Raw genomic sequence first — 22,882 nt, forward strand, 5'->3', positions numbered from 1 at the left:
GCTGCTATTGTTTTAAACAAACATTTGTAGCAGTATGCAGTGTCTCGCTTTATTTGCAAGTGGCAATTAATAAAGCCTTACCGAGCTAGAGAGAGAATATTTCTTTAGATCTTGGAACTTGAAGGGCTGAAGCTCTTTTCCTACCTGTGGTTCTTCTCCCCTCATCTTCCATAGTGTGAACCTTATGGGACCAGTTCATAGAAGTATTCCTCAATAGTAATGTTTGATGAAGAAAGGAATGATAAAATAATCGAGGGTTAAATTAATGCACATATGCAAAAAGTTGCCATTAATTCAGTAATACTTAGAGATGAATAATTTGTTCATCACAACAGAAACTGAAATGTATTCAGTCTACAATGAACATCAAAACCATAAGTAAGTCATTCTATTGGAACCATTTGGTTACCTTATTGCCTGGGCCTTGATCAAGCCACTACCAAGTGTGGAGGGCACCAGCACGAGGCAGTGTGTACAAACCCGGGGCTGCAGGTGCCGTGCAGGCTTGGTCAGGCCCCCAGCCCCCAGCCCTGCTCATGTACTGTGCTCTGCAAAATGTGCTTTCCCCTACAGCTGCCCCAGCTCATATGAAGATCTGCATCTCTGCTTTCCTTAGAGTGCCCAATGTATCTTTTTTTTTTTTTAAATTCTACAAGCGGCAATCAGGGAAAGACTGGGGTGAATAGGGACAGCTTCTCAGAAGATCTACAAAAACACAGAGGCAAAGATCAGGGGTGGCCAGCAGCGGGTGCCATGCCTTCTTCCACAAAGAACAGAGCTCTGTCCTCAGTGACCAGAGGCCTACCAGAGACTCACAGAACTCTTAAAGAGTCCCATTTTGGCAGGTGGCTTGTACTGGGTGGAACAGACACTTCAACTTTCTCAGTTGGGCAGCACTTGACCCCTGAACATGAAGGCCTCTACAAGTTTCTTGGCAGCCTTGGACAAGTTTCAGTTTCCCTTATTTTTCCATTTCTGCCTCAGGCTAACCACAATTAAAGCAGTCACCTTTCCAACCTTAACTGTCACCAAATGTCAGATACCCTTAACTTTTACTTTCTTCATCCCCACTCTTATTTATTCAATCACTTAGTATTCAATCAGCAACTACTGTATGCCAGGTCCTGTTTTAGAGGGGTTTGCACGTTATCATAGCTGAGGAGGCTGATGCTCAGAAAGCTTCTCTGAGTAGATGGTCACCTGAGTAGATGGTCACCTGAGGAAGAGCCAGAAAACAATTCTCTGCATGCTCACTTTCTCCTGCTCTGGGCTCTGGGCCCCCAGGGCCCACATGGAGCTATGGCGTGTAACTCAGAGGTGGAGGGTCAGGAAGAGGGTCTCCTGTGGCAATGGGGACAGTGCCGTAGCATCTACAGACTGGAGGAGAGGCGGCAAAGCCCAGGCTGGCTTCCTAAATTCCACACAACTTTCCCACTCATCTTCCCCAAGCCATTGATCTGAAAATGATCAAGACATACAGGGGCGCCTGGGTGGCTCCATCGATTGGGCATCCGGCTTCAGCTCAGGTCATGATCTCACAGTTCTGTGAATTCAAGCCATGCGTCAAGCTCTGTGCTGATGGCTTGGAGCCTGGAGCCTGCTTCAGATTCTGTCTCCCTCACTCTCTGCCCCATCCCCGCTCGCATTCGCTCTCAAAAATAAAATAAAAACATAAAAAGAATTTTTAAAAAGACATACAAATGTATCCTGATACATGGACTTAGAAACATGCCCACAAACACCTCCCCACCACATACATGCACGCATGCACACACACACACACACACACAGAGCAAGAACCTGAAGACAACTTGACTGTTCCATCCTGCACAGCTATCCCCTCCTACAGAGCCTTTAAAAAGTTAGTCTGTGGTACTAAATGCAGAAAGATAATCTCTCCTCCTTTGAATAGTTAATGATTCTTTTGCTCAGTGGCCCCGGTTTTTCTCTGTATAATGCGGAGGAAGGCTACTTAGGGGAGCTTCTCCTTCCCATCACCATACCCAGTGGCTGCTCAGATGAGAACATCCTGCCAACTTAAGCATCTGCCAGGCTGCATGCATGGAGTTCCTTGTACATTTGGGACGCAGAGGACTGACGTGCCTTCCAGCACCAGTGAATGTAACTAACATTTTCTATGATGACAACAGATCATTCTAAATGGAATATTCCATAGTCAGCCATTACCCTCTGCGAAGTGCAGGAAGTATTAAGTCAAGGCTGAGTGTGGACTGCTGTGTTCTATAAACCATGCAAGTAAGCTCTGCGTTTGGGCTCTGAGACCTGAGCAACACTTCACTGAGATGTCTCCAGCAGAACAAATATCAGAGCTCAGGTATGCTTTCGTGAAATTTATCTTCAACGAAGGACCATGTTCTATATTTTTGTGAAGAATTAAGGTATTGAAAAGACATTTTGTGCTCTGCTGTGTCCCAAGAACCTCCCTCTTTAAAAAGGTTCTCAAGGGGCACCTAGGTGGTTGAGCCAGTTGAGCGTCTGGCTTTGGCTCAGGTCATGATTTCACAGTTCATGGGTTCAAGCCTCACATCGCATCGGGCTCTGTGCTGACAGCTCAGAATCTGGAGCCTGCTTCGGAGTCTGTGTCTCCCTCTCTCTCTGCCTCTCCCCTGCCCGCACTCTCTGTCTCAAAAATAAACATTAAAAAAGAAAAAAAAATAAAAAGGTTCTCAATATTGTGGCACTTTTCCCATTATAAATTACAAATGCGTTGGGCAATTAGCAAGGAACAGTTGTTCCTCCTCTGAAGGTGCATGCAGAATGGCACAGAGATTCTGTCCTCATCCATGGCACTGAGACACAATATTTATGCAGGCATTTTCAACAAGACCATTCTGCTGACATCTGTGTATGTGGTGCCTATGTGAACGTGTGCACAGGAGGGTGTGTCCAGCCTTCTACCATCTGAGAACAGAGGATGTCAGGGCTGGAAGGAACACTAGAAATCATGAAATCCAAATCCCTTATTTTAGAGATGAGAAATTTCAGGCCCAAAGAAAGGAGAAGCTATAACGTGTTGGAACTAGAATCAGACCCTCTGAGTTCAAATCCTGATTCGACCATTGATTACCTAGCTGATCTTGGGCAAGTTATGTCTTCTCTGGGTCGCAGTTTGCAGGCTTGTAAAATACAGACCGCCAAATCTACCTCATGGGAATATCTTAAGGATAAAATTGTGTATTTCATGTAAGGACCTTAAAAGACTCCCAGATAGATAATATTATACCTAAAACTAAGTTTGAGCCAAATCATGATCCAAAACTTTGGCTTAATGATTTCCAAGCTAACTGCTTTCCAACACGGATCATCACTAAGAGGGGACGACATGTTGTAAAAGGACAAAAAGACTGAATGAACATCAAAAACATGAATCTCTGTCATATATGTATATACACAGAGGCCCTTGTCCCAAAACTTATGTGGATTTCCAAATACTGTTATGGCACACAATTTCCCCCAATAAAATGCAGCAAAGTATAACTGAAAAATTTAAGGGACCCCTTTAGACTTTTAATGATTCTATAAATATAGCCCTAAGGTAATTTATAAAGCTAATAAAATACATTCCAGTGGAAGCATTTAACTGCAAGTTTTTATTGTTGGGGACAAAAGTACATGAAGCAGTTTTCTATGTCATACAATCAAGCGACCACAGAATTAAAAAGTCTTTGCTTTCATTGATACATCATTTCTATCGTCTGGTTTTGAAACCCAACTGATCAAAGTCTAAAGGTGGCAGTCCTGGGCTGAAATCCCTGTAAGAGAGGCAGCTACAAGTGACCAGACAGCACTCGCTAGCACAGTGCCTGGCCCATGAATATATGCTTCTGGAATCAAACTACCATCTGGCAGATAGTGCCAGCCAACCATAGCTCAAGGTGTTTGTTCACTAGCTGCTGCTCAAAACTTTGAACTTGATCTACCAAAGGTAGTTTAGGTATCTCAACATACAAAAGTACATGTTATTCAGGAGTTGACCATATTAGACCTGAGGGCTGTCCACAGTCACAAGTGCCCACAATGGAATACTAAAGACCCAGAACCCATAAGAGATGAAGGACAAAGAAAACATAAGATTCAAAGCATCAATAGGAGATGCAGTTTTAAATCCCCTCTGGCAGGAAGAATGATCTAAAAGAGGCCTGGCACAGGTAGGTGCAATGGTATGAGCTTCCATGTCCCAGGTGGCGAGTCAGACAGGAGCATAGGGATTCTGAGATGATGGAACCAGGTGACACTCCCAATAAAGATGGTACCAAGTTGGCTCCTAAAGGCGGGTGTCCAAGCAGGCATGGAGGTCCCAGCATAGACTCAGTGCCTAGGAGTGGGGGGGCAGGCTCCTTCATCCTCCCCCCTGAGGATGCCCACCATGGCTAGGGCTGGGCTGGGAGGAAGAAAAGAGAATGACTGAGGAAAAGGCTACAGAGGGAGGACAGGACGAGCCCTTGAACGTCCCAGGTAATGAGCAGGTGATCAAGGGCTCAATGTGGGCTCAAGACTCCTGAACATCTCAGAAGCCAAGCCTCTAGGACTACCAATATCAATACTAAAACAAGAGGTGAGCCAAAAATTGGGAAAGCCTTTTATTTCCCAGGGCTTCTCTTCCTCAGTAGATGAGTGTTATCTACCAACACAGACCTGTAGCCTGGTGATCCTGGGATGTGCCATGTAGTAAAACATACAGTACAAGAGGTAGGTAGATAAAAGGAAACACAAAAAATTACCTATAATAAATTGAACAAAAAGGAATCCTGACAACTGTAGGCCACAATCCAGGCCACTATGATGGGAGCATGAATTTATGTGGTTTGAAATATATCAAACCATCAAATAACTATTTGCAAATAAAGAGATGTGTTCAGGCCACAGTACCAAAGTAGAAAAAAACTGGTAGTCCTTAGCCCCTTACCTTTGCACTGAAATTTTGTACAAAGCCTGTGAATTATGGCAGGTCAACTTGAGAGAGAAGGATCAATTTATGCAGATGCATTTATGTTTTCTAAGTTTTTATTTACTTATTTAAGTAATCTCTACACCCAACGTGGGGCTCAAACTCACAACCCGGAGATTAAAAGTCACACACTCTTCCAACTGAGCCAGCCAGGCACCCCGCATATACATTCCTTGAAAATACTTTTCTGATCTCCAGATCTTAGCCTGGCCTCTCCCTATGGAAACTCAAGCTGTGAGCCATTTCTCATTTACAATTATGTGCCTTCATTTTTCTAATGTAGCAGTTAATCTCAAAGGCAGTGTGGCAAAGTGGTTAAGAGTGGACACTGCCGCCAGAGTACCTGGATGTGATGCATGGCTCTACCACTTCCTGGCTGTGCAGCTTTGGAGAGGTCATTTAATCTCTCTGCGCTTCAGTTTACTCAGCTATAAAAAGTAATCAGGGGCGCCTGGGTGGCTCAGTCGGTTAAGTGTCCGGCTTCAGCTCAGGTCAGATTTCACGTTCGTGGGTTCGAGCCCCGCGTCGGGCTCTGTGCTGATAGCTAGCTCAGAGCCTGGAGCCTGCTTCCGGTTCTGTGTCTCCTTCTCTCTCTGACCCTCCCCCTCTCATGCTCTGTCTCTCTCTGTATCAAAAATAATAAAATATTAAAAAAAAAGTAATCAGAAATAGTATCTGTCTCATAAGGTTGCTATGAGAATTAATTCTAATAACATACAGAGAAAGTGTGTGGCATAGAGAGGCCCATGTAAGTGTGTGCTGATTATTAATGATATCTTCTATTATAACAAATTTGGTTTTTACCCTTTATTATAAATCTTGTGCAATTCATATTTTTCACCAATAATATGCAGTATATATGTTTCTGCTATAGCAATTACATTTTTTGCAAATAGAAAATAAAATTTTGTTGAATAAGTGAATGAATGAATGAATTCCTATTTCACTAGATACAGGCACCAGTATCATATTAAGAAACACAGACATCTGAAGTACAAACTGACTTCAGTAAATTATATATACACTTGCATATATAATTGACACAGTGGTTCTTGGATGAGGTCTGTTTTCATTATTTATCTCTACAAGCAGGGTATAATAATGAGCCTGCTGACCTAAGGCATCATGTAAGATAATGGACCCACAAACAAAGGTGGAACCACAGACCACTAAAGACAAAGTCACTCTTATTATTGGAAATAAAAATGGGAACAAAAGCAGAATTTCAAAAGGTGATGGTGCTGGGCTGATCCTATTCACATAACTTGAAAAAAAAGCAAGAACTTGAAGTGGCCCAGGCTGCCTCATGTTCTAGCTGATGAACACAGCAATCATTCAGGATCATTTGTATTTATAACTAGGTGAGGGGCTTCCGGTGCATTATCCCATGTAAGCTTCACATAAACCCACAAGAGGTTTTATTGGGTATAAACTGGGCCCACTTTCCCAAAGGTAAACTGAGGATGATTTGCCATAGTCCAGAACAGCCAGTGTGTGGCAGAGCAGAGACTCACACTCAGGGATTAGGACTCCAGTTTCTAGTATCAGGTCTGCTAAAAGGTGGTTGTACGATTTTAAACTCTGGGCCTTGGTTTTTCATACCTGAAAAAAATGAGGGAACTGAAGAGAAGATTTTCAATTACCTTTCTAAACTTAAACTTAACTTTCAACTATCCTCAGTATCAAATTCCTAATTATGTTCTACTAGACAACCATGGTATTGCTTGTCTTACTTCATGGCCCTGCTTCCCAGGCTGCTACCCACCTGCTCTGAACCCTTTTCCTTTATCCTTTTGTTCAACCCAGCAGCTTCCATTATAACAAAGATTCAAGCCCCCCACCAGTCCCATGTCATTATTGAAGATCTGATTGACCCCCCCTTTGACCCCATGACCTACAAGTCATTAAGTGACTAACAGCTGATGTTGGGTCCAAAACAAAAGATCCCCATAGTGGGCAAAGCACTGTGGAGATGAGGCCAGCAGCCAAACACAGCCTAGCCACCCAACCTTCCATCCTGGAAGGCTTTCTGCTGGAACCAAAATGCGGCTTCAAGAAGGACCCACTCAGAGTCTAGGCAGACCAGCCTGCCTACCCACCCTGCTGACTGATGGGACAGCAGATGAGGCAGCTAGCCGTCCTTCTCTCCAGACAACTGCCTTTGAGAATTGGAAGATGATACAATAAATTCCAAAGGGTTGCTTAGACCTGTCCTAGGGGGTAAGGTTTGCCCGTCTGGTAAGCTGAAGGTATTGTCCACTTCATTTATCAACTCCAGGAGCTGTTCAAAAACAAGTGTGCTTTCCTCACAAGGCACAATATGCCTCATAGCCCTGGGACCAGCTCCTTCAGATACCCTTGACCATGAAGGAGAGGCATCTGCCCTGCAATCAGACCTCCCTCAGTGTAGAAAGCACCCACACCCCATCCTCAGCAGAACAGCATCAGGACCTCCCCTGGTGCTCCTTGTAACACTCTTAACAACAACCCAAGCACACCACGTGCTGAGTGAACTTGCACAAACCCCACGTCTGGGGGAGGATAATCATCTGGAGAAAGGTCATTCCTCTAGGCTATTATTCATCTTAATGAATAAAAGTGATAGAGCTTTTCAGGACATAAGACATTGTGTATGTTCCAGAAATGTGAACAACCTCTTAGCTGAGGAATAAATCAGCATTTCTGGGGCTAAGGACCCTACACTGTACAGAGACCTCCATGCAAGGGTGCCACCAAATATCTCTCCTCCAGTTTGAACCGCAGGTGAGTTTCAATTATCCATGATCATGAGTGAAGAGTAGTAAGGATGATGCCCAAAGAACTGCTTACATAGGCTTTACAAAGAATTTTTGTGTCTCTTTTTGGATAAAGATGAGCCAAGTATATGGGGATTTTACTTCATGGCAAATAGGTAAGCTCCCCTCAGAAGGGCTACACTGTCAAAAATCTTAGGGTCATGTAGGCTCCTCCTACTCTGAGCTCCCCAATACCTCAAACTAAAGAGAGAGCAGGTGGTCATCTGAAAGCCAGCCTCCCCATTCACTGGCCCTGGTCTGAAAAGATAATGAGGCCTTTGGTTTAATGGACCTCTTGCTAGGCTGCAGCAACACAGAATTGCAAAAGTAAGTAAAAAAAAGGTTCACTGTGTCAATGGGGGACATTATCATATTCTTCAATTAGTCCTATAAAATTGAAACATGATTTCCCTCTGTAAAATCCAAATTCCTGCCTGCCCTCTGACCTCTCAGTGACAATGACAATAGTGATGCTGACTGTATAAGGGACTGAACTAGGCGAGGTACTGTACATGCACTGCTCTGCTGAATCCAATGAGGCAGGTATCAATAACCCCATACTGAAAGGATGAAAAAGACTCCAAGAAATGGCAAGAATGACAGCTTCTTAAGTCTGTTTTTCTCCAAAGCCCACCTGTTTGTCCCTTCAATCAGGAGGCCCGCTTTGTAAGGGCAAGCACTCCAACTTGTTCATCTTTGTATTTATTTTGAGTCAAGCACAAAACTAGGTACCAGGTAGGCCTCTAACAAGGATTTGTAGAATAAAGTGTAACTGATCATATAGTTCATCTACGACCTGAGAAAGTATGTCCATAATACTACCAGAGAAAACGCCATCCACTTATTTATCCACCACAAAGAAACCTTGGTTTTGGTTAGAAATGCTAACACATATAATTCTTCTTTTCCCTATTGATTTTTCATGTGCCAACTTTATTATTTCATAGAAAGATATGAAATTTCTTAGAAAAACTTACTAAGTAATACAAATTATTATACAGCAACCCCAGTGGACATTGGACATCCAGTCAAATTTTGTTGCCTGACTAAATGATGGACTAGAATTCCCTGATTTCTAAAGATGTAATTTCTGTACTGAAGCAGAAACTTTATCTCTTTCCCCAAGTCACATTCCACCATACTGATTTCTGTAAAAGACACTGTTCTGGGAAAATTACAAATGCCTGGTCACAGACTTGATTACACCAGAGATAGGGTTAAAAGGAAAAATGCAGTTTACAAAGAACTTGACACACATTTAAAATATACTGTGATACAACACCTGCATAAGCAACAAAAACTAGCTGGAGTTTATGAACAATCAAGCAGCTGCATTTCAGTGACTAGCATACATTTACAATTCTCTTTTCCTGACCAGCACTAAAAGTTTTTTTTAGGGAATTCCTTACTTAATGTCCTATGGGAAGTGGAGGTCCTTTACAACAGAAAGTGCAAAAACAAGTACAGCCTTGGGTTCTAGCCTCACTTGTAGCCAGGGTGCAGTCATGTGACCTTCCAAGAATCTAATGCACCCTCCTGGGCTTGATCTGGAGCTAGTGATATAAGATAGAAAGGTCAAGAAGAGCTCATTCTGCTGCTCTCTTCCTTGCATTGTATGCTATCACATATGCCATCCTCACCATGTGCCAGAAGAAGGCAGAAGCACTTCTAGTAAGTCAAAGAGAGGAATCAGTAACAGTCTTCCCTTGATTAGCTCAACTCATAGATGATAAATAAAAATTTGAAAGCGATCAGCCATATAATCATGTACAAATAGGTACATTAAGTGCTCAGTTCATTTGTACATTTATTGAGCACCTACTTACTAGCTGCCAGACTGCTCTTCTATACAGTAGGCCTATAAAAATAAGGGAAACAAAATCCATGCCCTCAAAGAACTCATAATCTAAACCTGGAAATAGGTACACAGATCATCTTCTCACATCCATAATTACGTAATTAGCTAAGTCTGCCTGCCCTGCTAAAATGGACACCCATAAAGTCAGGAACCCTGACTGTCCTTTTACTGCCATCTCTAGTTCCTCAAGTATCCAGCCCATAACAGGAAATCAATATCAGATTCATGAATGGGTAAATACATGAATGAACTTATTTCGTTTAAATAGAAACACCATAGTAAATGTTATACTAGAGAACTATGGAGTCCTGCTATCAGGGTAGAGTTCACAGAAGAAACACTTGTTGATGTAAGTTCCAAAGATGAATATGATTTTCTCAGAAAAAGAAGAAAGGTGAGGATGCTCCAAGGTCAGGAAACAACAAACAGAGGCTAGTGGTAAAGGACATGCCATGTTCTACAGAAGGATGTGCATGGGAAGAGGCTGACAATGCAGTAACTGAGGTAAAGTCATGTCACCAAGCTGATTGCTGTGAAGGACTTAGGGAACTACCCTGAGTGAACACTCAGTGTAGACTCAGTGTAGACACTACTGGGTTCAGTCTTATAATGGCAATCTCAACAACAAAAAATCTACTCACAGACCTAAAACAGTAACTGAAATACCTGTTCTTTTATATGATGCCATGTGTCTACAGGAGGTCACTAGTTTATAGCAAATATTTTGTCCAAACATTTATTGAGCACCTACCGTGGCTAAATTAAGAAACAGTGGGACTAAAAAAGATGATTCTCCTTGTTAGCAACCTATGTAGATTTGCTTTTAACTAACTGCCACTTTCTACAGCAGCCATGTGCCTCATAGACCTCCAACTAAAAAGGGCTGCTGCTGTGCTCAAAATTCATCCTCTTGTTTGTTCTGAATCTCTGCTTCCTACTCGCAAAAAAAAAATCATCACTAGAACCAAGCTATCCTTTTAGAAAAAGAACTTTCATTTTCCCATAAAATGGCTTATCAGTTTTATGATTTTTTTCTAGGCATTCAACATGTTTGATATCACCTCATATTCTGTTAGGTTAATTACAAGGCAAACCTGAAGAAGGGAAAAGTATTTACATACACTATTTTAAAGCCCAGTGTAAACCAATAGTTGTAATTTTGGACTTCCTATAGGCTATGCTTCCATCCTTTAATGCAGATGATCAAGCAAGACTAATAAACATTACCAAAGCAGAGTTCCTGCATACCTTTAAACCCACCTCCTTAAGTGTTATAATCTGACAGCTATAGGACATTTATCAAAACTAAGAAATTAGCATTGGTATAATACATTAACTAAAGATGTTTTCTGGATTTCACTAATTTTTCTCAATAATGTCATTTTTATGTTCCGGGACCTAATAAAGGAGCCCAGGTTTCATTTACTTGTCCCATCTCTTTTGTGTCCTCCATCTATGACATGTCCTCAATCTTGCTTTGCCTTTCAGAGCCTTGACACTTTTGAAAGGTATTGGTCAGGTATTCAGTAAAATGTTCTCTCATTTGGGTTTGTGCGGTGTCTTACCATGATTAGACTAAGATTATACATACAGGGAAGAATACCACAGGTGAAAAGTGACCTTGCCCTCTCAAAGCATCCTACCCAAGTATATAAAATGTGAATATGTTTATTACTGCTGATGCTGGGCCTCGAGCACTCGATGTCTGCCTGTTTTCTCTAACCATAAAATTCTTATTTTTCTCTTTGTAATTAATAAATATTTATCTTCTGGGAGGTACTTTCAGACTATTCAAATATGCTATTTCTCCTTAACTTTCTTTTTTTTTTAATTTTTTTAATGCTTCTTTTATTTATTTTTGAGAGACAGAGAGAGACAGTGCGAGCAGGGGAGGGTCAGAGAGGGAGATACAGAATCCGAAACAGGCTCCAGGGTCTGAGCTAGCTGTCAGCACAGAGCCTGACGCGGGGCTTGAACCCACGAACCGTGAGATTTGACCTGAGCTGATGCTGGACGCTCAACCGACTGAGCCACCCAGGCGCCCCACTCTCCTTAACTTTCACATGCAACAATTATTATGGGACGCTAATGATGACTTTCTCTCTTCCTCATTTAGTCTACATGTGTTAACTGGAATTCTTCTGTAAGGGAGAGTTGTCCCTTCTCTTCCATCCCAAAATGCTTTTTACTCCTGTGAACTGTACCTAATGTAAGAATTAATCAAGGGGACACTCATATTGCAATATGTAATGCAAAACTTGCATATGTTCTAGTACTAGATGATGAAATATAGGTTGCAGATAGAGTTCTAAGAATATAAGCCCAACGTAAGATATAATAGGTTAATAGTTTCACCTATCAGTAGCTTAAAGTCTTACTACGTGTACCAGCAATAAATAAGATGCAAGGTTATTTAATAATCCATAGCCAAGGTAACCACAAATGGTACAGTGTAGAATTACCTATAGTTGGGGATGCTGGGTGGCTCAGTTGGTTAAGTATCTGACTTAGACTCAGGTCATGATCTCACAGTCTATGGGTTCCAGCCCCGTATCGGGCTCTGTGCTGACAGCTTGGAGCCTGGAGCCTGCTTCAAATTCTTTGTCTCTCTCTCTCTCTGCCCCTCCCCTGCTCATGCTCTCTCTATCTCTCTCTCAACAATAAATAGACATTAAAAAATTAATAAAAGGAATTACCTGTAGTCAAGGACAGATCCCCTAGAGGGCAATTAAAAGCATTCTACACAGTATTGCCAGGAGGACCCCACACAACTTTCCCTTCACTGGGGAGTGGAAGCAATAGCCTTCCTCCTCCTGAGCTCTACCCAATCACTCACTACCAGCAGGCATGTCTTGTCTACATTATGAAGGAGGCCCAGTTACTTCCCTGGTGAGAGAAAATGTGTATTTCATGTAACATACATAAAGCTGGAAACAAGCAGAATGGAAGTCATCAGGGGCAAACCTATTTGGGGGATTAGGGTGGGGCTGTGACACACGGGCACAATGTCACAACTCTGAACTCTGTGTGCTCACACATCTTTGCTTTGTGCACACTAACACAAAAATAATCACTTTCTGTAAAGTGATTTGAAGCTAATTTTCATTGCTCAAAAGGGTAATTCATATTCTAGTACAAAATAGAAAAAAAGAAAAGAAAAAAAATGCATCCCAACCTCACAAACCAGAAGAAAGCACTGTTAACAGCTTGCCGTGTCCCTTCTATTGACAATTTTTTAATTTGCATGTTATTTTCTTTTTTACAAAAATGGACTCACAGTTTACCTACTCTATTTCTCCTAACATGCTATGTTTAATTGAATCGAAGGGGATAGTAACTGTAAGACACTATTTCGTGTGTCAATAAGAAAGAAGAAGAAAACAAGCAATTTTCAGATACGATCATATCCCAGTTTGGGAGATGTCACAATGGAGGGGGGAGAGGGTAACATGCTTCAACTAAACTACCCACTTAGGGTTATTAAAAATGTCTTTCTGCATCATTTTAATGGCTATATGTTGTCATGTATACTGCCAAATTACCTCCAGGAAAGTTCACCATTTACTTATTTACTCAAAATTTACTGAGCACCTACTTTGTGCTAAGTGCTGGAAGTAGACTAATTAGTACATTAGAAGCTTCAGGGACTTGGGGAGACAGACACTAGTAAAAACAATCACATAAATGTATCGTTGGAAATTATGTAGAGAGTGTGCCTCACAGACAGGCAGCCCACTCCTGCCAATACCCAGGGTATTGACAGTGACCAGCTGCATTCCTATCATTTGGCCCAGGGGTAGTTCTTGGAGCTCCAAAGAGCCGTCTCCACTAACAGAGGTCAAAACCTTCTGGACACAAAGCACTCGCACAGTTCCTCCTCAGGCACTCTGGGTATAGATCGGAAGAGACAGGTGATGTGTAAAAGTGACTGGAGGGAAGACACCTTCACCTGTTCTCTTCACACCTAAGCACAGTGTTAATACAATGCCTCTGCACCATAGATCTATAAATATGGGGCAAAAATTATTCAAGATAATTACACTGCCCTCAATTAATGCACTGTTACAATGAGGGGGAAATGGCATTTTCCTATAAGCTAGATTATTTGTATGTCTCTGATAAGAAATGAAAATTGAGGAGCTATGCAATCACAGATTGGCCTTTATGAGTGAAGCACCCCAAGTTAAGCAGGTGATGTCAAGGAGTAATCAACAATACTATGTGCATTTAAATCAACCATAAGAGGGGCGCCTGGGTGGCTCAGTCAGTTAAGCATCCAACTTCAGCTCAGGTCATGATCTCACAGTTCATGGGTTTGAGTCCCGTATGGGGCTCTGTGCTGACAGCTCCTAGCCTGGAGCCTGCTTCAGATTCTGTGTCTCCCTCTCTCTCTGACCCTCCCCTGCTCGCACTGTCTCTCTCTGTGTCTCAAAAATAAATTAAAAAAATTTAAAAATTTTTAATAAAAAATAAATCAATCATAAGAAAAATCAACCGAGTTCTCTCTCATACACTTATTCTCAGATAATCCAAAACACTCTGCAAAAAAACAAACAAAAAAAGAAATCCAGAAAAAAAATCTTAAAATCTATACCACCATGTGCCTTGTTTATTATTCTGTTTCACACTATGTCAGACCACGTTAAATTTATGGGACATATGAAAGGGCAGAGACCAACAGTCCTGGCTTTAAACTGCCATTAATAAACAGTCATTTTATTTTATTGCTGAATCAGTGTCTGGGCTCCAGAGGTCAAGGACTAAAATCCACCTTCAATGGCCACACCACCCAATCTTTAGCACTCCGACAATCGTATTTCACCTCACAGACAGCAGGCCTCTGGAAGACATGCACTTCACCATGTGACCACGCGGAGGTCCCTGGCCATCTACCTCCCTCTGTGTCCTCTCAGCCAGCACATGCCAGCACTGTTACGGTGAGGTCTCACAGGCAATCAGGGGCAATGTGCTAGGTGTGAGTCAGCCCCAGTGCCCTGAGAAAGTGTGTGCTACGGGGTCGACCCCAGCTCCGCTCCAACTTCCCCTTGCGGGGCCAAGCAGAATGATTAAGCATGAGGGCCTTCTGGGTGGCTCAGTCGGTGGAGCATCTGACTCTTGATCTGGGCTTGGGTTATGACCCCAGGGTGATGGGATGGAGCCTGAGTCAGGCTCCACAATGGAGGATTCTCTCTCCTCTCTCTCCCCCCCCCCTCTCTCTCCCTCCCTCTCTCTCTCTCTCTCTCTCTCTCTCTCTCTCCCTGTGTATGTGTGTGTGTGTGCCTAGGTGGCTCAGTCAGTTAAGTGTCCGATTCTTGATTTCAGCTCAGGCCATGATCTCCCAGTTAGTGAAGACTGAGCCTGTGTCTGGCTCTGTGCTGCCAGCACAAAGCCTGCTTGGGATTCATTCTCATTCATTCTCTCTCGCGCTCTTGCTCTCTCCCCCCTCCCACCCCACCGTGCTCTCTCCCCCTCTCTCTCAAAATAAACATTAAAACAACAAGAACAAAAGATTCTACCTCAAAGAAAGAAAAAAGAATGGCTAAGCGTGAATGGAAATTCTGGAGCAGACCAGTTTCGCATGACAGGGAAGCACATTCCCCAGCAAGTATGGTCATCATGCGCTCCATGACATGGATAGGACAAAGAGGACAAAGTGTCCTCCTTACTATATCATCCTGTCTCGGTCCTACATGATCCTAGATCCTTCATCTTCTCTGTAACAACAACAACAAATGCCTAGGTAGCATTGCTCATGTCACTTCTTAATACAGATGGGGTCCCCGCGTCTTGTTTACAGGTCACTGTCGTTTCAAGAAGCCAAGTAACTTGCAACATCCAGCCCTTAGTGCCTCAGCACCACTTTCCCAACTGAGACATGTGAGTCTTACCAGCTGGAAGTGGCCAAGGTCACGAGGGGCTGGAAATTGGCCAGGTGTCATCAGTCAGGAGGGCTGGTTAGTAAGAATCCCAGGCAGATCTGTCTAGAAGTCCTGGGCGCACGACAGTGAAGAGGGGTGCTGTCATGGTGTACAGTTCCATCACCACAGAATGAAATATGCTGCAAGGCTAGCGGTGACCGCAGCAGTCACCCTGAGGACATGTGCAGTTGATGTTTTGAAAGGTACGTAGTAAAATCTTCATAGAAACTTTACTCAGTCTGAAGAAAAGAAATTAGGGAGGAACCACCTGCTTTAGAGGAAAGAGCCCAGGAGCCCGTCAGTGCTCCCTCACTCCCAGCACCACCACAGGCGCTCAGCGAGGGGCAGAGCACCACGCACGCCCAAACAAGTCAGCAGTAGAAACTTTGAATGGTAAAAATGCTCACACATCAACATTTCAACATTTTTTTTTCCATTCAAAAGATGAATGCCCACAGTTCTGGCATATGAAGAAAAAAGACTTGTGGTGGAGATCAAATTATTGTGATAGTGCTGTCTTCGAGGAGGTGGTGATGGAGTCCATTCTCAACATGGTATTTTAAGATCACATATACTAGTTAAGGCAATGGACCCGGGTACGAATTCCAACTGTGCCATCAAGAAGCTGTGTTGCATTGTCTCTTTAAATCTCAGTTTTTCATGTATAAAACAGGTTTAATACCTACTTCTTAAAGGTGCCATGAAGATCACACAAGATGCTATATATGAAGTGCTTACCACTGCGTTTGACTCATGGTTCACATATAATAAAATGACAGCTAATAATATGTATTTCACACTATCATTAATCATTATTACCACCTGTTCATCAAGAAACAAATGTGAAGCTACAATTAAGACAACCAAACATTTCCCAAGGGGCTGCACTGCATCAGGGATAGCATGGTCTTCATGAAAGAAGGGCGCTTTGGGCTGCTAGGTCACATCCGCTTCTGTATTGGTGTATCCTCACTAGGTTTCTCTCGTACTACATTTCCCCCCCTTACTTATATGAGCTACATATTAGATTTCTGATTTCTTTGCATGCATTTCTGAAGTATCATAGACAACTGAAATGGATGTTAACATAGGTCTTATGTTTGTATAATTACTTTTTTAAAATCTAAAACAAATTTAAAACAACAAAAATATGATTTGGGGAGAAAAATCTTGCTTAGCAACAGTTCCCCATGAAAATCATTTGGAGTCTTCATGTTCAGCAACTCGGCAGGCCTCTCAGCTCCCACCGTGACAAACACAATGACAGGCACAGAGGATGCTCACAGGACAGAGGTCATGCCAGGGAGGGAAGGTTGCCAAAAAGATTAATATAATCTCAGGCTGTGTTGTGAAGCCTAGAGCCCAAGTTGAGGTCACCTATCACTGCACTCTCTGCCTTCAGACATCTGGACTTGGGAGTATCCTGTGCACTCGCGGATACCGGCTTTAGGGGGCGCTAGAAACAGTGAGAACAGAGACCAATGTGACAGCAAAGCCACCCCAACAAAGGGTGGCTTGGTGACACAGCAAGCACACCTGAACGGAGGGGTCAAGTTCAGGATGTAAAACCACATATCAGAGATGTTCAGGAAAGGACTTCAGTCTCCAAGGCACCTGTAAACCCTACAAGACACTAATCAAGAAATAGAACAATATGACATTATTTGGCCTCTTAGTAAAGTATACTTTAAAGGAGATACAAAAGCCGTTTCCCAGTCCATGTCCTATGATGGGTGCTCCACCCCTCCCCACAGACCTTGCTTGAGCTGAGCTGAAGTCAGCGCATTTTAACCAACTGAGCCACCCAGGCACCCCTCATCATATTTTAATATTGGTTTCTTTCTAAACTTTGATTGTGTCAGCTGAGGACTGAGCAATTCCTTCTAGCCCCCTGTCATTTCTAAATTTGACAAGCATGCTTTCTATCCCCTTGACAGAATCCTTGAGATGCAGCCATTAGACGGTTCCCACCTGGTTGACAATTACTCATTCATAACCATTCTTTAGGATCACCAATTAGGAATTCAAATCATGGGAGAGCTCCCAATCATTACAAATATTTAGCGTTCCAGTCATTCAATAAATGTTTACCTACTTCTGTCTATAAACAGTACTGACCTAGAAGCTATAAAAATGTCTGCAAAGTGTTAGGAATACTTACATAAACGAGAACTTTTATAACTCTTCTTGACAAAAATACACCTAGATTTGGCGTCCCAAAAGTTACAATGTTTTTCACCTGTTTTTGAAAATCTGAGAGACTTCAAATTTCTTATAAGTTTCTTTTTAATGAAGAAAGTCACTGCAATAAGAAAAACATGTTTTGGAAACTTATCTGGACTATGAAAATTATTCAAATTCCTGGAGGTAAAAAAAAAATCTCACACTTCAAGATTTAGCTATTGGGCAACTATCATTGCTAAGCAATGAGCTTCTGAAAATGGGATGTTTATAATGAAAGTATGAATTCAGGTCACAGTAGCACAGACCTGTAACAAAAGCAGCGGCTTTGGTTTTTAAGGAAAGGCAATAGGCTGTACCTGACTTCTTCAAACAAACAAGGAAACTCATGCGGTTACAAGCAAAGAGGAACCAAGGGCTGAAGCCTTAAGAGAAGAGTTGGAAGAGAAGGACAAAGGATATTTTTGGTGCATATCTTCTTAAAAGGCGGTATTTAATGCTGAAAATATCATGAAAAGTGCATCAGATGTTCTCATTTTAAGTGAGAAGAGACAAAGTATGGCAAGATTAAAAAGTGATTTGGCAAAGTGCCATTGGTACTGATTCCCATCGCTATTTTATTATGTACTTGCCCCGCTTAAGGACAAACCGCCCTTGGATATTGTGCCTGTTAAGTAAATCCAGAAACCTAAGAAAAAAAACATTCCAGCATGAACTGGTGATGATATTACCTGCTAGAGGGCGGCCTTCTGAAAGGACGGATAATGAGAAATCGTGTTGGCTGAGGTGAGCCCAGTCTGGAAGAATGGAACGAGGGCTGAAGACATTCTCCACGTGTCTGGCCCCAAACGACTCCAGCTGCATCTGAGGGACAAAACTGGGAGTCCTAAGACGCAAACGTCTGTCATGTCCTCCGACCTCTGCTAGAGAGAAGCGCAGGCTCTCCAGGCCTGAGAAGCTGGTTACGAGGCGCATCTTCTCTCCGACTAGACTGCCTGCTCTGTTTCACGTTTCTCAGCCACCAACAATGAGGCTGTGCTCAGTCACCACCTGCAGTTGCTCCTCTCACAGCTGCATCAACATGTCTGACCAGTGTGCTTAGACAGTGCCAAGAAATAAAGAACCTCAAGTCCAAGAACTGACCTTGAATATACGACTCTCCTAGTGGACTCTGTGTTTGGAAGATAGACAATTTTTTTAAAAAGCACTGATTCAAAATAAGACATAATGTCCTAAAAACATAGCCAACAGTGCTAGCTAAAATTTATAGATACTCACCCAGATTCTCCCTCCCTTTGGAGAGAACACTGAGAATCAAAACAAATTAAAACAAAAGCCCAGGGACCACCCATCTGCCTGGTCCATTCCAGGGCATGTGACCATCCAAACAACCATCTTGCTGTTCATCAAATACCAACTTTGTTGTGAACCCAAGCTCTCTGTCCTTGCTGGGCCCTCTGCCCAGAATTCTCTCTCCATCTCCACATGCTCCCTCCCTTCCTTTTCCTTAGAGAGGCCTTCCCAGATGATCCTATCAGCAACAGTCATTCCCTGTCACTCTCTTACTTTGGACCCAGGTTCTTTTCCGTAGGAGTTCACAGCTATCTGAAATCATGTGATGTGTTTGTTTACTTCTTTATTATCTGTCTCCCAGGCAATTTGTAAATTCCTTGAACACAGGGGCTATCTCTGTCTTGTTCACCCCTGTACCTCCAGTACCTACTATAGTTCCTATTACATAGCAAGTTCTTAATAAATATGTGCTAAATGAATCAATTTAAGAGTGGGCCTCAGGTCATGGACCCATAAAAAAACCACATGCATTCCTCAATCATCCTTAAGGCAAAACTAAGGCCTCCTCCTAGTCACTGTTTTTAAAGGATGTAAGAGAGTAGAGAGATTTGCTCCCACACATATGCTCTCCATCCTGATCAACTTATAAAACTACATGTGAACACAGCTGGGTTTGTTATTACCCTGGTTCATTTCCAACCATGGACTCCCATCATAAATACTCTTTTCACCATCTTCGAGGGTCTCCTTCTCTGTTGCCATACTTAAGAGTCTTGTCTGCTCACCTGTGAATTGGGCTACACAAATAGAGGGGCAAGCCTGGTGCCAGCAAGTCTGGGCTCCACATGGAGTACCAAATACCAAGCCCGAGCTTCCTGCGGGATGCAGCCCAACCTCACTTTGACCCAATTCCAAATTCCAGCTAGAAACAAATTCCTGAAGGCCCTCAGGATCTTACAGGGATATAGGGAGACATGTAAAACACCCCTATGGTACTTCTTTAATATGCAGAAATAAAATCTCAAAGTCTTACCTGCTTCCCTCTCTTTCTTCCTCACACTAAAAAATAACTACAAACACATATGACATGGCATGCTGCCCTGAAGAAGACTGCCATCTAAGGAAACTATGTCATGGTTTTATTAAATGAAATGTTTTGTTTCTTCTTTTTCTTTATTTTTTAAAATTTATTTATTATTGAGAGACAGAGAGAGACAGAGTATGATCATAGGAGAGGCAGAGAGATGGAGAGGCACAGAATCCAAAGCAGGTCCCAGACTCTGAGCTGTCAGCACAGAGCCTGATGCGGGGCTCAAACCCACAAACCGTGAGATCATGACCTGGGCCTAAGTCAGACGCTCAACTGACTGAGCCACCCAGGCGCCCCTGTTTCTTCTTTTTATAGTTTATTTATTTTGGGAGAGTGCATGTCAGCAGCGGAGGGGCAGAGAGAGAGGGCGAGAGAATCTCAAGCAGGCTCCATGCTCTCAGCACAGAGCCCAACGTGGGGCTCAGTCTCACAACTGTGAGATAATGTCCTGAGCTGAAATCAAGAATCTGATGCTTAACCGAATAAGCCACCCAGGCACCCCGTTCTGTTGTTTACTAAGTACTTTCATCCTTATATTCCTAGCACCTAGCCCAGTGTCTAGCATAAAATTTAATAAAAGTGAATAAGACAACCAGTGTTGATTGGCTCTCCAGCCCCAAGAGTGTTCTTTATATCTAACAAGACAACAGGAGGAAGATTAACAAAAATGATTCAGAATTTAAACTGTTTAGCATCCTGTATGTTTAAATTACATTTCTACCTTATTATGCCACATAGCAAAAAAATGTGTATTTAAATGACAAATATGTAATAAAGATTCACACTCTAGTAGGAAATTAATCTTCAGTGAATGCATGGGGAACAAATACTGAGTCACGTCAGAATATTAAGTTCAAATTACAAGGGGTATCTAAGAATCAGAGGCCTGTTTTCTTATCTTTGATAGACAAATGAACTAGAAAAGCACATATTTACATGAGTTTAACCCATTAATTCCAATACTGTTGCAGTCATTCAAAACCCTTTGGAATGGCTCTTCTGGAAATGTCCTCAGACCCCATGAGCAAATATGATGCCACATATAAACGTGTTGATGATGGGCTAAGGTTTGCAGAGGCAGGAAAACCTCATTTGGGGATGATGTTGTGTAAATGAGGTGAGTCTATGCCTAACAATTGCTTGTTGCCATAAAGTCATACCTGCCTAAACTCATGTATTTTCCCAACAACCCTCTTAAGTATATTCTATTACCATTATTTTCATGTTATAGATGAGGAAAGTGAGGCACAGAGTGTTTAAGTTACTCACCCAATGCCATAAAGGTTGCTATAAAAGAGCCAGGATCTGAACCCAGGTCGTCCGGATCACAGCCCACATGTGCTTAAGCATACTGCAGTTCTATCTCTCTCCACCACAAAATACATACTGCATCTTAATATGATTGCTATTTAGAATATCACTAATTTGGATAAAAAGTTTTAGATACCTCTGGGAAGTGTCATGTATGGAATATGTATATGTTATGATTGGAAATTCAGTGAGAAGAGTTCTTTCCTTCACAGGGAAGAGTAAGTTTTTAGAATGAGAACCCTTAGAAGAAGGTCAAGAATCTAGCCACCATCTCCATTGCTGGGCTTTACATCCTAGTCTTATAAGAGTTAACCAGACCAATCTTATAGATGGATATGAAATGCTGAACAGCAAAAGCAAACTGAAGGACAAAGCTAGAGGCATTACACACCCTGATTTCAAACTATATTCTAAAGTGTTAGTAATTAATACAGTATGGTATTGGCATAAAAACAGATACATAGATTAATGGGACAGAAGAAGGAGTCCAGAAATAAACCCAAGCATATATGGTCAATTAATATACAACTAAGGAGCCAAAAAATGCAATGGAGGAAAAGACAGTCTCTATAATAAATGGTGTTGAGAAAATTGGACGTCCAAATGCAAAAAGAATGAAACTGGACCACTATCTTACACCATACACAAAAATTAATTAAAATTAATGAATTAAAGACTTGAATGTATGACCTGAAACCATGAAACTGGAAGAAAACATAGGCATAAAACTCCTTGACATGATAAACTCCTTGAATGATAAAACATATTTGTAAGCCATGTATCTGCTAAGGGACTAATATCAAAAAAATATAAAGCATTCATACAACTCAACACAAAAACAACAAACAATACACTTAAAAAATGGGCAGAAGATTTGAAAAACATTCCTCCAGAGACATACAGATGACTAACACACACATAAAAAGATGTTCTACATCATCAATAACCAGAAAGATGCAAATAAAAGCCCCAATGAGATATCACCTCACACCTGTTAGAATAGCTATCTATTATCAAAAAGACAAAAAGTAACAATTGTTGACAAAGATGTGAAGAAAGGGAATCCTTATGCATTGTTGGTGGGAACGTAAACTGGTACGGTCACTATGGGAAACAGTATGAAGGTCCCTCAAAAAATTCAAATTAAAATTACCACTATGACCCAGCAATCCCACTCCTGGGTATTTATGTGAAGAGGACAAAAACACTAATTTGAAAAGCTCCCCCCCACCCCATCATGTTCACAGCAGCATTATTTACAACAGGCAAGATAATGGAAACAACGTAAGCATCCACTGATGGATAAATCCGTAAATAAACTGTAACACACAGACACAGGCATATTAAGCATAAACAAAAGTGAAATCCTGCCATTTGCAACAACGTGAATGGACTTCAAGGACATTATGCTAAGTGAAATAAGTCAAAGACAAATACTACGTGATCTCTCTTATATGTGGAATCCTT

At 42.0% G+C, this 22,882-nt stretch overlaps 1 protein-coding gene across 6 annotated transcripts in view; it reads right to left on the reverse strand.

Moving 5' to 3' along the window:
• LDLRAD4 (low density lipoprotein receptor class A domain containing 4) overlaps window positions 1-22,882 on the reverse strand; it is a 420,255-nt gene that overhangs the window by 214,983 nt on the left and 182,390 nt on the right. For 2 of the 6 annotated variants that reach the window (XM_029921391.1, XM_029921390.1), the window contains exon 1: window positions 18,453-18,471. The exons of the other annotated variants lie outside the window; for them this stretch is intronic. The gene's annotated coding sequence lies outside the window, so the exon portion shown is untranslated. Of the gene's footprint in view, window positions 1-18,452; window positions 18,472-22,882 lie in introns of those variants that run through there. 6 annotated transcript variants of the gene reach the window in all.

The sequence above is a fragment of the Suricata suricatta genome, chromosome 14 (genome assembly GCF_006229205.1).
Source record: "Suricata suricatta isolate VVHF042 chromosome 14, meerkat_22Aug2017_6uvM2_HiC, whole genome shotgun sequence".
Taxonomy (NCBI): Eukaryota; Metazoa; Chordata; class Mammalia; order Carnivora; family Herpestidae; genus Suricata; species Suricata suricatta.